Raw genomic sequence first — 13,601 nt, forward strand, 5'->3', positions numbered from 1 at the left:
TAGAAACAAAAATGCTAGCTTAATTTCTAAGGTTAAAGAACTAAATGTTTGCAATGATTCTATTTCTTGTCTTAGAGATGAGAATGCGATTTTAAATGTTAAGATAGAAGAACTAAAAACTTGCAAACCATCTACATCTACTGTTGAGCATGTTTCCATTTGCACTAGATGTAGAGATATTAATGTTGAAGCTATTGATGATCACATTGCCATGATTAAACAACAAAATGGTCACATAGCTAAACTGACTGCTAAAATTAATGAGCATGAACTTGAAAATGAAAAATTTAAGTTTGCTATAAGTATGCTCTATAATGGGATACGCCCAGGCATTAAGAATGGCATTGGTTTCCAACAGGGAAGCAATGTCAAGCTTAATGCCCCTAAAAGTTTGTCTAACTTTGTTAAGGGCAAGGCTCCCATGGTTCATGATAATGAAGGTTACATTTTATATCCTACTAATTATCATGAGCACAAAAGTAGGAGAATTTATGCTAGAAAACGTCACACTATCTCTCATCATGCATTTATGTATAAAAATGAGGCTTCTAGCTCTAGGCAATCAACTCATGTTAAATTGCCTAAAAAGAAAACTCCTACTGCATCAAATGAGCATAACATTTCCTTTAAGACTTTTGATGCATCATATGTTTTAAGTAACAAATCAGACAAAGTAGTTGCCAAATATGTTGGGGGCAAACACAAGAGCTCAAAGACTTGTGTTTGGGTACCCAAGGTGCTTGTTTCTAACGTCAAAGGACCCAAGACTATTTGGGTACCTAAGAACAAGGACTAAAATTATTTTGTAGGTTTATGCATCCGATGGTTCAAGTTGGATAATCGATAGCGGGTGCACAAACCACATGACAGGGGAGAAAAGGATGTTCTCCTCCTATGAGAAAAATGAAGATCCCCAATGAGCTATCACATTCGGGGATGGAAATCAAGGTTTGGTCAAAGGATTGGGTAAAATTGCTATATCACCTGACCATTCTATTTCCAATGCTTTTCTTGTAGATTTCTTAGATTACAATTTGCTTTCTGTTTCTCAATTATGCAAAATGGGCTACAACTGTCTATTTACAGATATAGGTGTTACTGTCTTTAGAAGAAGTGATGATTCAATAGCTTTTAAGGGAGTGCTAGAGGGTTAGCTATACTTAGTTGATTTTAATCAAGCTAAACTAGACACTTGCTTAATTGCTCAAACTAACATGGGTTGGCTCTGGCATCACCGACTAGCCCATGTTGGGATGAAGAATCTCCACAAACTTCTAAAGGGAGAGCACATTTTAGGACTAACAAATGTTTATTTTGAGAAAGACAGGGTTTGTAGCGCATGTCAAGCAAGAAAGCAAGTTGGAGTCATCATCCACACAAGAACATCATGACTACTGATAGGCCGCTCGAGCTACTCCACATGGATTTATTCGGCCCGATCGCTTACATAAGCATCGACGGGAGTAAGTATTGTCTAGTTATTGTGGATGATTATTCTCGCTTCACTTGAGTGTTCTTTTTGCAGGAAAAATCACAAACCCAAGAGACCTTAAAGGGATTTTTAAGACAGGCTCAAAATGAGTTCGAATTAAGGATCAAAAAGATAAGAAGCGATAATGGAACGGAGTTCAAGAACTCTCAAATTGAAGGATTTCTTGAGGAGGAGGGCATCAAGCATGAGTTCTCTTCTCCCTGCACACCTCAACAAAATGGTGTAGTAGAGAGAAAGAATAGAACTCTATTGGATATGGCAAGGACCATGCTTGATCAGTACAAGACACCTGACCAGTTTTGGGCCGAGGCGATTAACACCGCCTGCTACTCCATCAACTGGCTCTACCTTCACCGAATCCTCAAGAAAACATCATATGAACTCCTCACTGGTAAAAAGCCCAATGTCTCACATTTTAGAGTCTTTGGAAGCAAATTTTTATTCTTATTAAAAGAGGTAGAAAATCTAAATTTGCTCCTAAGGCTGTAGAAAGCTTTTTATTTGGTTATGACTCAAACACAAGGGCATATAGAGTCTTCAACAAATCCACTGGATTGGTTGAGGTTTCTTGTGACATTGTGTTTGATGAGACTAATGGCTCCCTGTAACACCCCTGGTGTTACTGTAACTAAAACTTGAGCATAACATCATAAGCATTGGCATTGCATATGTTTGATACACTTAGAGTGCATTCACTAGGTAAAAATTTCAAACAAGTTGTGTTGTTATAGCACTTTGCAAATAGAACCCTGGATAGGGAACTTAACCCTAAATAGGGATTAGAGGGGTAAAACATAAACCAAATTGAGAAAACCTAAAAGATTTAGGGGAATAGTCATAAAGTGTTCCCAAGAACAAACTTGAATCACATTTATACCCCTGGGATACCAGAAACCTCAATTGAAACCCTGGAAAACCCTAAATCCAAACCCTAGGGACCTATGTGCAAAAATAGTGCACATGTGGACTAAAGTGTAAAAAACTACTATGTTCAAGCATATAAAGTCCCATGGTTCACATTTGGGAAGATTTACAAGCCAAACCCTAAGTTTTGGATTCATTTGCAAAAAGGACCCCAATTGAGATTTCACTCTAAGTCTGAAAAACAGTGTGATTGCTTCAACTTTGAGCCTTTGTATTTTTCAAATACTAGGGTTTTTGCCCTAAGGCACCACATCAAAGTTGTAGAGCAAACAAAGGAGAACAATTTTGCTTAAGAGTGTAAGCAAGGTTGTTATGAAGAATTTGGAGATAATCACACTCAAAGTCAGGCTGTCAGGTCATTTTAAGTCTGAATTTTCAGACTGACAGTGCACTACAGGAACTTTGAGCACAAATTTGAACATGATTTAGTAGGAATTTGGCTATTGTTGTTATGGCAACATTATAGCTGGAACATTGGTCTACAACTTTGGTGCAGAGTGATGATGAAGTTGTCAAGAGAAATATAAAAAAAAAATTGCCCAAAGTTGCTCTGTCAGACTTGTATCAAGTAACTGAAGCTGAACCTGAAGACAGAAATGGTCACAGTGATATGGGACCAATTTGAGCGCACCATAACTTTAAATTCGTTTGGTTTTGACCCAAGAATCCTATAGTAAGTTTGTAGACTGATGTTTAGTGAACAAATTTTATTAAGGGAAGTTGCTCTGTTCTTAACAAAAATCCAGAGATAAAGAGGGTAGAAGGTGATCGGTTCAGAAGAGCGTTGAAGATCGAACCCTGACAAATATCTAAAGAATACCAAAAGATCCATGACACTGTTGATTTGGATGAACTTGGATGGATCGGTGAGGATTGGATCGCCTGGGTGTAGCTCGATACGTGGCATCGTTCCGCGGGCCGAGCCACGTGTGGCCGGAGTTGGTCACCGGCGACCACCGTGACTCGATCAACTTTTGCCGCGGTGTCACCCGTGCCTCGATCTACCTCACTGTACTTCTCCTCTACGTGGTATCCATGCGCTAGCAAGGTGATCCGCGGCCGCTGATCGCTTGTCGGTCCGCCGTGGCTTTATATAGCGGCATGAACCACGACGAGGCACTCACCGCCTCAACCGCAAGCTTGAGAAGAACCCAAAATTCGCATTGCCTTCTCCACCTCCTCCCAAATTGATGGTGCATGGTGAAACCGGCCGTGTAGCCTCAATCCCCAACCCCAATTTCAACCAGAGCCGCCGCAACACCAATTCTCCCCTTTCTCTGTCACCGACAAGTCTAAGTCTTCCGCGCTCCGTGGCCAGCCCTCTCTGGTAAGGCACTGCCCGATTCAAGCATTGTTTTAGTAACTCCGAGTACCCTTAGTGCTCATCGTAGCAGCCAATTGGTCAATTAGGACATGATTGACTGGGAACGTGAGCTCGACGTCCCTGCTTCCGCCATGAGCGTGGATAGAACACTTTCTTGGTGTGCGAGTCGAAATTGAAGGATGTTCTCGGATCGCCTTAGGTCAGGAATGTCCATTCCGTAGCCATTTTAGACAGCCACCGCCAATCATGGCTGGAACAAGTCGCATGGTGCTCGGCGGCAAGCACGCCGTGGCCAGGGGTACTCGTGGGGAAGAAATAGAAATTTGAGGGCATTTCTGCAATGTGTCAGTGACACTAAGAAATCGGCCGAGGACCTCTCTTCTAATTTTTACACCCATAAGGACTTATCTGCAAAACCTACCGCACCCTCGTGCGCGCGCCCGTAATTCTGTGCAGGCCTGGGCTGGTTGGGCCGGTTTCGGCCCAACACTGTTAATAGTTTGTCTTTTTCTTTTTCCGAAAGCAAATAAAACAATTCTAGAAAACTGTAGAAAAATGGTAAAAATGCCAAACCAATTTTGTTAGATCCCTAATTTCCTGCAGTATTTAATAAAAATAGTACCATAATTTTTAGGTCACATAGGGAATTTTGGGGTATTTAAAATAGCCTAAAACATTGATTCTGGATTTTTAGAAAATAGATAATAAGTCAAAAAATGCCCAAACTTTTTATATGAGCTCTACACATTATTTAGAAGCCTTGGGTAGAGTGGTTTGATTTGGGCCTTGTTTGATACTTAGAGCCTAAAACCCACCCCCCTGCCCTTTGAACTCCTTTACTGACTCCGGAAACCCTAAGTTCTCGGAGTTCCGTGAAGGAAAGTTGTATTCAAGACTTAGATAATAAATCTTTATTATCTTTGCACTCTCATGAGCATTGCATGTCATTCATTCTTATATATGTATATATATGGTTATGTTTAGAAAACGAAGAAGAGATTGAAGTGACCGAAGAGAAGACACCACCACCTTGGGAATCTTAGGCCAGAAACTGTTTCTACTTTGACATCTGCAGATCCGAGCCTGACTCACCTATTAACAAAGGCAAGCCCCGGTGCATGCAACCCTTTCCTTATGTTTTTAAATTATTTTTACACACTTTAAGTCTAGTGAAATGTGCATTAGGTTTATAGGAGTTGCTTGGAAACCCTTTGATGCATTGCCTTCCTTGATATCCATACCTTTATAGATACTTCTGGTGAAGTATCAAAAATATGATTTACAAAAATGCTTAGCCCTGCTTAGATCTTGTGGATAGAGGTTGTCTTTTGCAATACTGCCTAGCTCAGGGGTTATCCTGAGGAAAGATGGCTTCTACCTGCAAGATTATATTTTCATTAGGAGCATGGTGGGATCTTATTGCAAAGTTCCATGTGATGCTCTTTTCATCCTAAAGGAACACAAACAATCCTAAGGGTGGAAATACTTAAATCGGGACTTGGGCTAGGAACAGGTGATGTTCTACCCAGGTTGATTAAGGATTGATGCGTATGTAGGCTTGCTGACCGAGGACCCTTTAACTGGTCACATGCCTCGTCATGGGTAAGCCTTGCCTCGGGCAGACTAAGGCCAGAATAAGATAACACGAAATGGGCGTGGAGCGGTGGCGAGAGTAGCGTGTACCCTCCGTGGCAAGAGGCTGGACGGTGGTGTATTTGTGCTCTCGGTTTGCGTGAACCTGATCTGGTCTTAAGAACCCCGGTGGCGGGTTGACATATGCAAGGGTTAAGTGCTACATATGTCGTGTGATTGGAGATCCTCAGCTGAGTATAATCGATTCAGATCGTCGTACCTTCGCGGTTATTGTAACACCCCTGGTGTTACTGTAACTAAAACTTGAGCATAGCATCATAAGTATTGGCATTACATATGTTTGACACACCTAGAATGCATTCACTAGGCAAAAATTTCAAACAAGTTGTATTGTTTTAAGTGTTTTTGCAAATGGCACCCTGGATAGGAAGCTTTACCCTAAACAAGGATTCTAGGGGCTAAAACTTAACCCAAATTGAGAAAACATAAAGACTTTAGGGTAAAAGTCATAAAATGACCCCAAAAACAAAGTAAAGTCACATTTATACCCCTGGGATACCAGAAACCCTAATTGAAACCCTGGAAAACCCTAAAACCCAAACCCTAGGGACTTATGTGCAAAAGTGATGAACCTTTGGACTAAAGTGTAAAAACTACTATGTTTAAACATATAAAGTCATTTGGTTCACAAATATGTGAATTTGCAAGTTAAATCCTAAGTTTTGGGCTTATTTGCAAAAATCACCTCTTAAGCACTATAGAGCCTAAGTCTGAAAACAGGGTTATAGGCCCAACTTTGGGGCTGTGTAGCTTTCAAAATAGTAAGAATTCATGTTAGGTGATCACATCAAAGTTGAAAACCAATCATAGGAGAACAACTTTGTTTAAGGGAGTGAGCAAAGTTGTTAAGAGAATATTGGAGATAATTAAGCCTGAAGATTGGCTGTCAGGCTGATTCAATCAGAAGTTCAGAAGTTCAGTGCAACAGAGCTAACTTCAGACTTGAATTAAACCTTGATCCAGTGCTCAAATAGGTTTAATCCCTATAGTCGATTTGTAGCTGGTACATAGCGCTACAACTTTGATGCAGAGACTTAGCCTTGTTGCCACATGAAATTGGAAGGAAAACCCCCAGCAAATTGCCCTGTCAGACTATCTGAACCAAGCTCGCCATGGTACAGTAGAGCTTAACTGAAGAAGATTACGATTCACCCCTCCTGCCCATCGCCGGTGACCTTCGCCGTCGATTACCACTCGCCGTGATTCATGCGCCGTGGACATCAGATAAGCATCACCCAGTAAAAATCTTCACCGCCGTGAGCTAGGCTCCACTCCGGTGACCCCCCCTGCCTTCCCCTCTGCTTTGCGGCTGGCACGATAAGCTCACCGTCGACCGCCGCTTCCCGGCCGTGCGCCGCGTGGCCTAGCCGTTTTACAGCACTGCCGTGACACCTTATGACTGTCCCATCATCGCCGGGGAGGTTGCCACGGCGGTGGACACGAATTCACTGCGCCAGTGTTTTCTTCTACCTCCGACCGCCGCGCGCCCTTCGCAAAAATTCCCGGCCACCGCTTGCGACGCCTATTAATTGAAGCCACCGCAAGCTCCGTAAGGCAGTCAAGTACCCCGACACCCACTATTGTCCCCAGCCGATCACCAGCAAGCTCCAATTTCATACTTCCCCCAAATCAGTCGAAGAACACCGTGAAACCAAGTCCACCGTGGCCAGCCGATTCTGGTAAAGCTCTGTCCGATTCAAACCTTGTTTAAGTCTTCTCATAGCTCAGTGATGCTCGCCAAGCCATCAATTTGAATGTAGATGCCCCCAATCGTCGGGAACGCGCTCCTCCACCCGCAACACCCCTGGTCGTCGTGGCCAGTGCAAACCATAGGGTCATTAGTGAAATTAGGTTGGGGAAATGGATCAGGGTAGGTCCAATTCAGTGACAGGCGCTCGGGAGCACCGGTCTTGGCCCTCTCCGACCGGTTTTGCTCGCCGGAGCTGAGCTCTCCGCATGGACCGCCGTCGGGGACTTCACCATGCAAAGGGATAGAAGATGGGGGTTCTTAGTGCAAACAGTCAGTGACTTGGTTAAACAGTGCAAGAACCTGGTCGCAGTTAGTCTAAACCGCGGGGGCCCCTGTGCAAAGTCGCCAGGGCGCGGGCGCGCGCGGGCGCCTTTCTGCCCTAGCTGGGCCGCCTGGGCTGGATTCGGCCGAGTGCTATTCAATTGTTTTTCTTTTTCTTTTATCTCCAGAGCCAAAACAATTATAGAAAAATGTAGAAAAATGCTAAAATTGTGAAACTAATTTTCCTAGGCTTGTTATTTTCCCTAGAATTTAATAAAAATAGTTTTATGATTTTTAGGGGAAATAAGAAATTTTAAGGTATTTAAAGTGGTTAAAAGTATTAGTTATAGATTTTTAGAAAATAATTGGTAAGTCCAAAAATGCCCAAACCTTTTATAGGAACTTAAAGCAATATTTAGAAGCCTTGGGTAGAGTTTGAATTGATTTGGACCTTGTTTGATCACCAAAACCCAAAACCCCCCTGCCCTATGAACTCCTTTACCGACTCCGGAAACCCTAAGTTCTCGGAGTTCCGTGAAGGAAAGTTGTATTCAAGACATAGATAATAAGTTTATATTATCTTTGCATCCTCATGAGCATCCCATGGCATCCATTCTTATACCTATGTATGGTTATGATTAGAACGTGAAGAAGAAATAGAAGTCACCAAAGACAGGACACCACCACCTTCGGATTCTCAAGCAGGCAACTGCTTCTACTTCGATATTTGTGGATCCGAACCCGACTCACCTGTAAACGAAGGCAAGCCCCAGAGCATTTGCCACCTTCCTTGCTGTTTTAAAATCTTTCTCACTTGATTGCTGCATTAGGTGATAGGAGTTGATTGATAAAACAATTCCTGCATTACCTTCCTTGAATTTGATTACCTTCCTTGATTACCTGTTTTACAAAAGATTTTTGATGCTTAGCCTTGCTTTAGAAAAACAAAAGGTTTTGTTTTTACAAAAGATGTTGTGGCAAAAGTGGGAGGGTTGTTTTCAAAAATAAAACTTGATGGTGAATCCATCATGGCCGTGATGGATTCAACATCGGAAAAGATGTACCTCTGCCAGGTACCAAGTTTTGGGTTAAAAAGATTAAGCTGAGACCGGGCGGGTGACTTGCACGAGAAGAGAGTCTCGGTGTAGTGTCTCCGTCTGAGTCGATTAAGGACCTTGTCGATGTAGGCTTGATGATCGAGGACCCTTTAACTGGTCACATGCCTCGTCATGGGTAAGCCTTGCCTCGGGCAGACTAAGGCCAGAATAAGATAACACGAAATGGGCGTGGAGCGGTGGCGAGAGTAGCGTGTACCCTCCGTGGCAAGAGGCTGGACGGTGGTGTAGCTGTGCTCTCGATTTGCGTGAACCTGATCTGGTCTTAAGAACCCCGGTGGCGGGTTGACATATGCAAGGGTTAAGTGCTACATATGTCGTGTGATTGGAGATCCTCAGCTGAGTATAATCGATTCGGATCGCCGTACCTTCGCGGTTATGAAGACTTGGTCACTGCCCTACACGTAGCATTCCACTAAAGACGATGGGATTTTGTTAAGAAATTGGCTAGTGCAGGACCAGTGATTGAACTAGGGTAGAAAGAACTCTAGTGCAGGTAATTTTACTTAACTTGACAAATAAAATTGGATTTTTAAGGATCCACTTTAGTAAGCATTTCTGCAAAACAGAGTCTTTGATTATTGAAAAGCCTTACCTTGACTCCCATATAACCAGCATACCCTTGAGAGTCTTTTCTTTAGTCGAGTAAGACTTGCTGAGTAATTCCATACTCAGGGTTTATCCCTTCGTTGTTTTTAGGTGAGGAAGTAGCAGACTTCTGCTGCTTCTGTGCCAAGGTGGTTCCCAAAGAAGAAAAACAAGACTGAAGTTCGGGAGGACTCGGTCCTCCACATAGGATCTTTTGCTTTAGCTTATCGGGAGGAGTCTGTGCCTCCCTTGGTTTGTATAATATTACTACTCAGCACTCACCTTTTTAGTTCTGGTCTGTAACAAAATAACTTAAGCTTGCTTTTGAAATAAATGTAATTTATGTAATCGCTTCCGCATTTCTTTATCTCCGATGTTCTGTAATGTCTGCAAGACGGGTGAAACGTTCCTGGTGAGGTAAGGAAAGATACCGAGCTTGTCAAGTGACTTAGGAACATCTACAGGGTGTCTGATGTCTGTTAGACAAGGACAACTGTAGGTGGGCCTAATTACTTGGGAGGTTCTGTCACAGTTATGAAGACTTGGTCACTGCCCTGCAACCTAAGTCAGGATGTGAACAGTATGAATAAAAATGATGTTGTATTGATGAGATGGTGAAAGTAGACCATATGCAAACAGAGTCTATTAATACTTAATCTGGCATTAAAATGTTGAAAGTAAGGACTCACTTTAGTAAGCTATTTCTGCAAAAGTATCTAAGTTGATTCTTGCTAAAGCCTCTCCTTGATTCCCAAATCCGGCATATCCTTGAGAGTCTTTTACTTTGTCGGGTAAGTCTTGCGAAAGTACACTTCGTACTCAGGGCTTTGTCCCATGTTGTTTTAGGTGAAGGAGCGACAACCTTTTGTTGCTTCTGTTCTAAGGTGGTACCAAAGGAAGAACGCAAGGAATGAAGTGCGGGAGGAAAGGATCCTCCATCTAGGACTTTTGTGAAAAACTTATCGGGAGGAGTTTTTGCCTCCCTTGGTATGTATAATAATACTACTCAACACTCGTTTCATACTCTGGTCTGTACTAAATAACTTGATCTTACTTTCTAAATAAATGTAAGTTTATGTAATCGCTTCCGTATCTCTATCTCCGATGGTCTGTAATGTCTGCAAGACGGGTAAAACGCTCTTGGGAAAGGTAAAGAGTAAGATACCGAACTTGTCAAGTGATTCAGGAACATCTACAGGGTTGTCTGATGTCTGTTGGACAAGGACAACTGTAGGTGGGCCTAATTACTTGGGAGGTTCCGTCACACTCCCAAGTGGAGCAAGTTGATCTTGATGAAGAGGCTCCATGCGTCGCATTAAGGAACATGTCCATTGGGGATGTGTGTCCTAAGGAATCTGAAGAGCATCCACAAGCACAAGATCAACCGTCATCTTCCATACAAGCATCTCCACCAACTCAAGATGAGGATCAGGCTCAAAATGATGAAGATGAAGATCAAGAGGATGAGCCACCTCTGAAAGGGAAATGTGCCCTTGGGCCATTTCTAGTATATTTTGGTGATTAAGTGTCCAACACATATTGAGTGAGTAATTATATGCCAAATGATGGATGAAGTGCAAATCAACAAGAAGATATGGTTCTAGACTTAGTACATTGGTTTTTGTGTACTAATATATTTGTCTAAGTGCTAGAATCAGGAAAAGAAAAGGAATGGAAAAGAGTTGGCTATGCACAGCCAACTGCTGCTCAGTCTGGGTGCACCGGACTGTCCGGTGGTGCACCGGACAGTGTCCGGTGTGCCAGGCTGGGCTTTGGCGAACTGGCCACTCTCGGGAATTCGTCGGCGGCGTACGGCTATAATTCACCGGACTGTCCGGTGAGCCAACGGTCGGCCGCGCAATCCGCGCGCGATGCGTGGCCCACGCCAACGGTCGGCTAGGAACACCGGACTGTCCGGTGTGCACCGGATAGTGTCCGGTGCACCAACCAGCCCGAAGATCCAACGGTCGGCTACACCAGGAATGGAAGGAGATCCGCACCGGACATGCTACAGTGGTTGTCCGGTGGTGCACCGGACTGTCCGGTGCGCCACCCGACCGAAGGCAAGAATTGCCTTCCTTGTTGGGTTCCAACGGCTCCTAGCTGCCTTGGGGCTATAAAAGGGACCCCTAGGCGCATGGAGGAGACACCCAAGCATACTTTGAGCATTCTAAATCTTCCACACTCCGTCTCCGCGCACTTGATTGACTTTCTTAGTGATTTGAGCTCCGTTTCTAGTGGTGAACTTGTTGCGATTCATTCGAGCTCAGGTCTTGGCTGTGTGTGTGCGTATTGCTGCGGATTTGTGTGTGTTGCTTCCCTCCCTTACTCTAGTGCTTTCACTTTGATCTTTGTTGTAAGGGCGAGAGACTCCAAGTTGTGGAGATTCCTCGCAAACGGGAAAGAGTATAAGAAAGAAAACAACCGTGGTATTCAAGTGGATCATTGGATCACTTGAAAGGGGTTGAGTGCAACCCTCGTCCATTGGGATGCCACAACGTGGAGTAGGCAAGTGTTATACTTGGCCGAACCACGGGATAAATCATCGTGTCTCTTGTGCTTGTTTTCGTTGTGACCATTGTGTTTCACAAGAGCTCGGTCCTTAGCCACTTAATTCCATTGTGCTAACACTTAACCAAGTTTTGTGGCTATAAGTTTAAGTTTTTACAGGATCACCTATTCACCCCCCCCCCCTCTAGGTGCTCTCAACCTCAAGAGGAGGACAATGATCAAGGGGGAGATAAAGACAATGAAGAAAAGGAAGATGATAAAGAAATACAGGGTCAAAGATGTAGCATCCCAAAAATTCAAATCTTGAAATTTCCTCAAACTTGCTCTAAATTCAAAATGAATTTTTAAATTTCATTTCAAAATGTTTGTTTGCTAGTTGATAATAAAATATAGTGGTCTATATTCTATCCAAAATCCTCCTCAAAGTATCCTACAAATATTTCCCCAGTGATCCCCTTCAAGTTCTTTCTAGAAATACTGCCCAAATATTCCACCGATAATCCTGCAAATACTTTCCTTCTAAGAAATACCTTCAGAATAATTTTTCAAGTCCCTACAAATACTTTCTTCATGACTTTCCTCATGCTCATATGTACACGTACGCCTCCGGTGTCATACGGTGAGCTCTACAAGCTAATCTCACTTATACAAGACAAATCCATGCTTATCTCCCACTAATCCTCTCATCCTCCCACTAATCCTCTCATCCTCCCCCCTAATCCCCCCACCTTGGCTATAAATAGAGGGGCAAGGGCCTCCTCTCAAGCCACCCCAAGCCATTTCATGGCAACTCTCTCCCCCCACACACGCCCACTCCACCTTCCACACAAGCACACACTAGCACAAGGATCGTTTAGTCGTTCTTCGATCGTTCGTCCACCTGTCTTAGTTTGTTCGTTCGTTCGTCCGATCGTTCATGGTTCGTTCGTCCAAATAATCTTTGTTCAGCCGTTATGCTGCCGAAATTCCGATCGTTCGTTCGTTCGATCGTTCATCGTTCGTTCGTTCGATCGTTCATCGTTCGTTCATAGTTCCTATTCATCGTTCATCATTCGTTCATAGTCCATATTCATCGTTCGTCCAGATAATCTTTGTCCAGTCGTTATGCTGCCAAAATTCCGATCGTTCGTTCGTCCGATCATTCGATCGTTCGTCCGTTCGTTGATAGTTCCTATTCATCGTTCGTTCATACGACTGTTCACCATCACTATTCATCGTTACTATTCGTTGTTACTATTCATCATCGCTACTATTCAATGTTACTATTCATCGACACTATTCGTCGTTGTTACTATTCATCGATGATATCTATAATTACTTTTTCCTTGTCACTATTTGAAAGGGAAATAGGGTCACACCTTTTCCTAAATGAGTTTCGTGGTTGAATTGCCCAACACAAATAATTGGACTAACTAGTTTGCTCTAGATCATACATTCTACAGGTGCCAAAGGTTCAACACAAACCAATAAAAAGAACAAGTTAGGCTTCAAAAGAAAGGAGCAAAAAGGAAACCGAAGTGTTCCCTGGTCTGGCGCACCGGACTGTCCGGTGCACCAGGGTGAATCAACTCCAACTCCGCAGCTTCGAGTTTCCCAGGCGCAGCTCCGCTATAATTCACCGGACTGTCCGGTGTGCCACCGGACTATCCGGTGCACCAGCGGAGCAACGACTATCTGCGCGCAACGGTCGACTTTGATGGATGAACAGTGCAACACAGTACCACGGCAGAAGTCAGAGCAGTAGGTCAGAGGGGCACCGGACTGTCCGGTGTGACACCAGACTGTCCGGTGTGACATGAGGACAAAGCCTCCAACGGTCGACCAGCTCCAAGCCCTAACGGCAAGATGACGTGGCAGCGCACCGGACACTGTCCGGTGGCGTATTGGACTGTCCGGTGCGCCCATCGCCAGCAGCCTTCTCCAACGGCTACAATTTGGTTGGTGGCTATAAATACCACCCCAACCGGCCACTTCAAGGTGTGG

The sequence above is a fragment of the Zea mays genome, chromosome 5, assembly GCF_902167145.1.
Source record: "Zea mays cultivar B73 chromosome 5, Zm-B73-REFERENCE-NAM-5.0, whole genome shotgun sequence".
NCBI lineage: Eukaryota > Viridiplantae > Streptophyta > Magnoliopsida > Poales > Poaceae > Zea > Zea mays.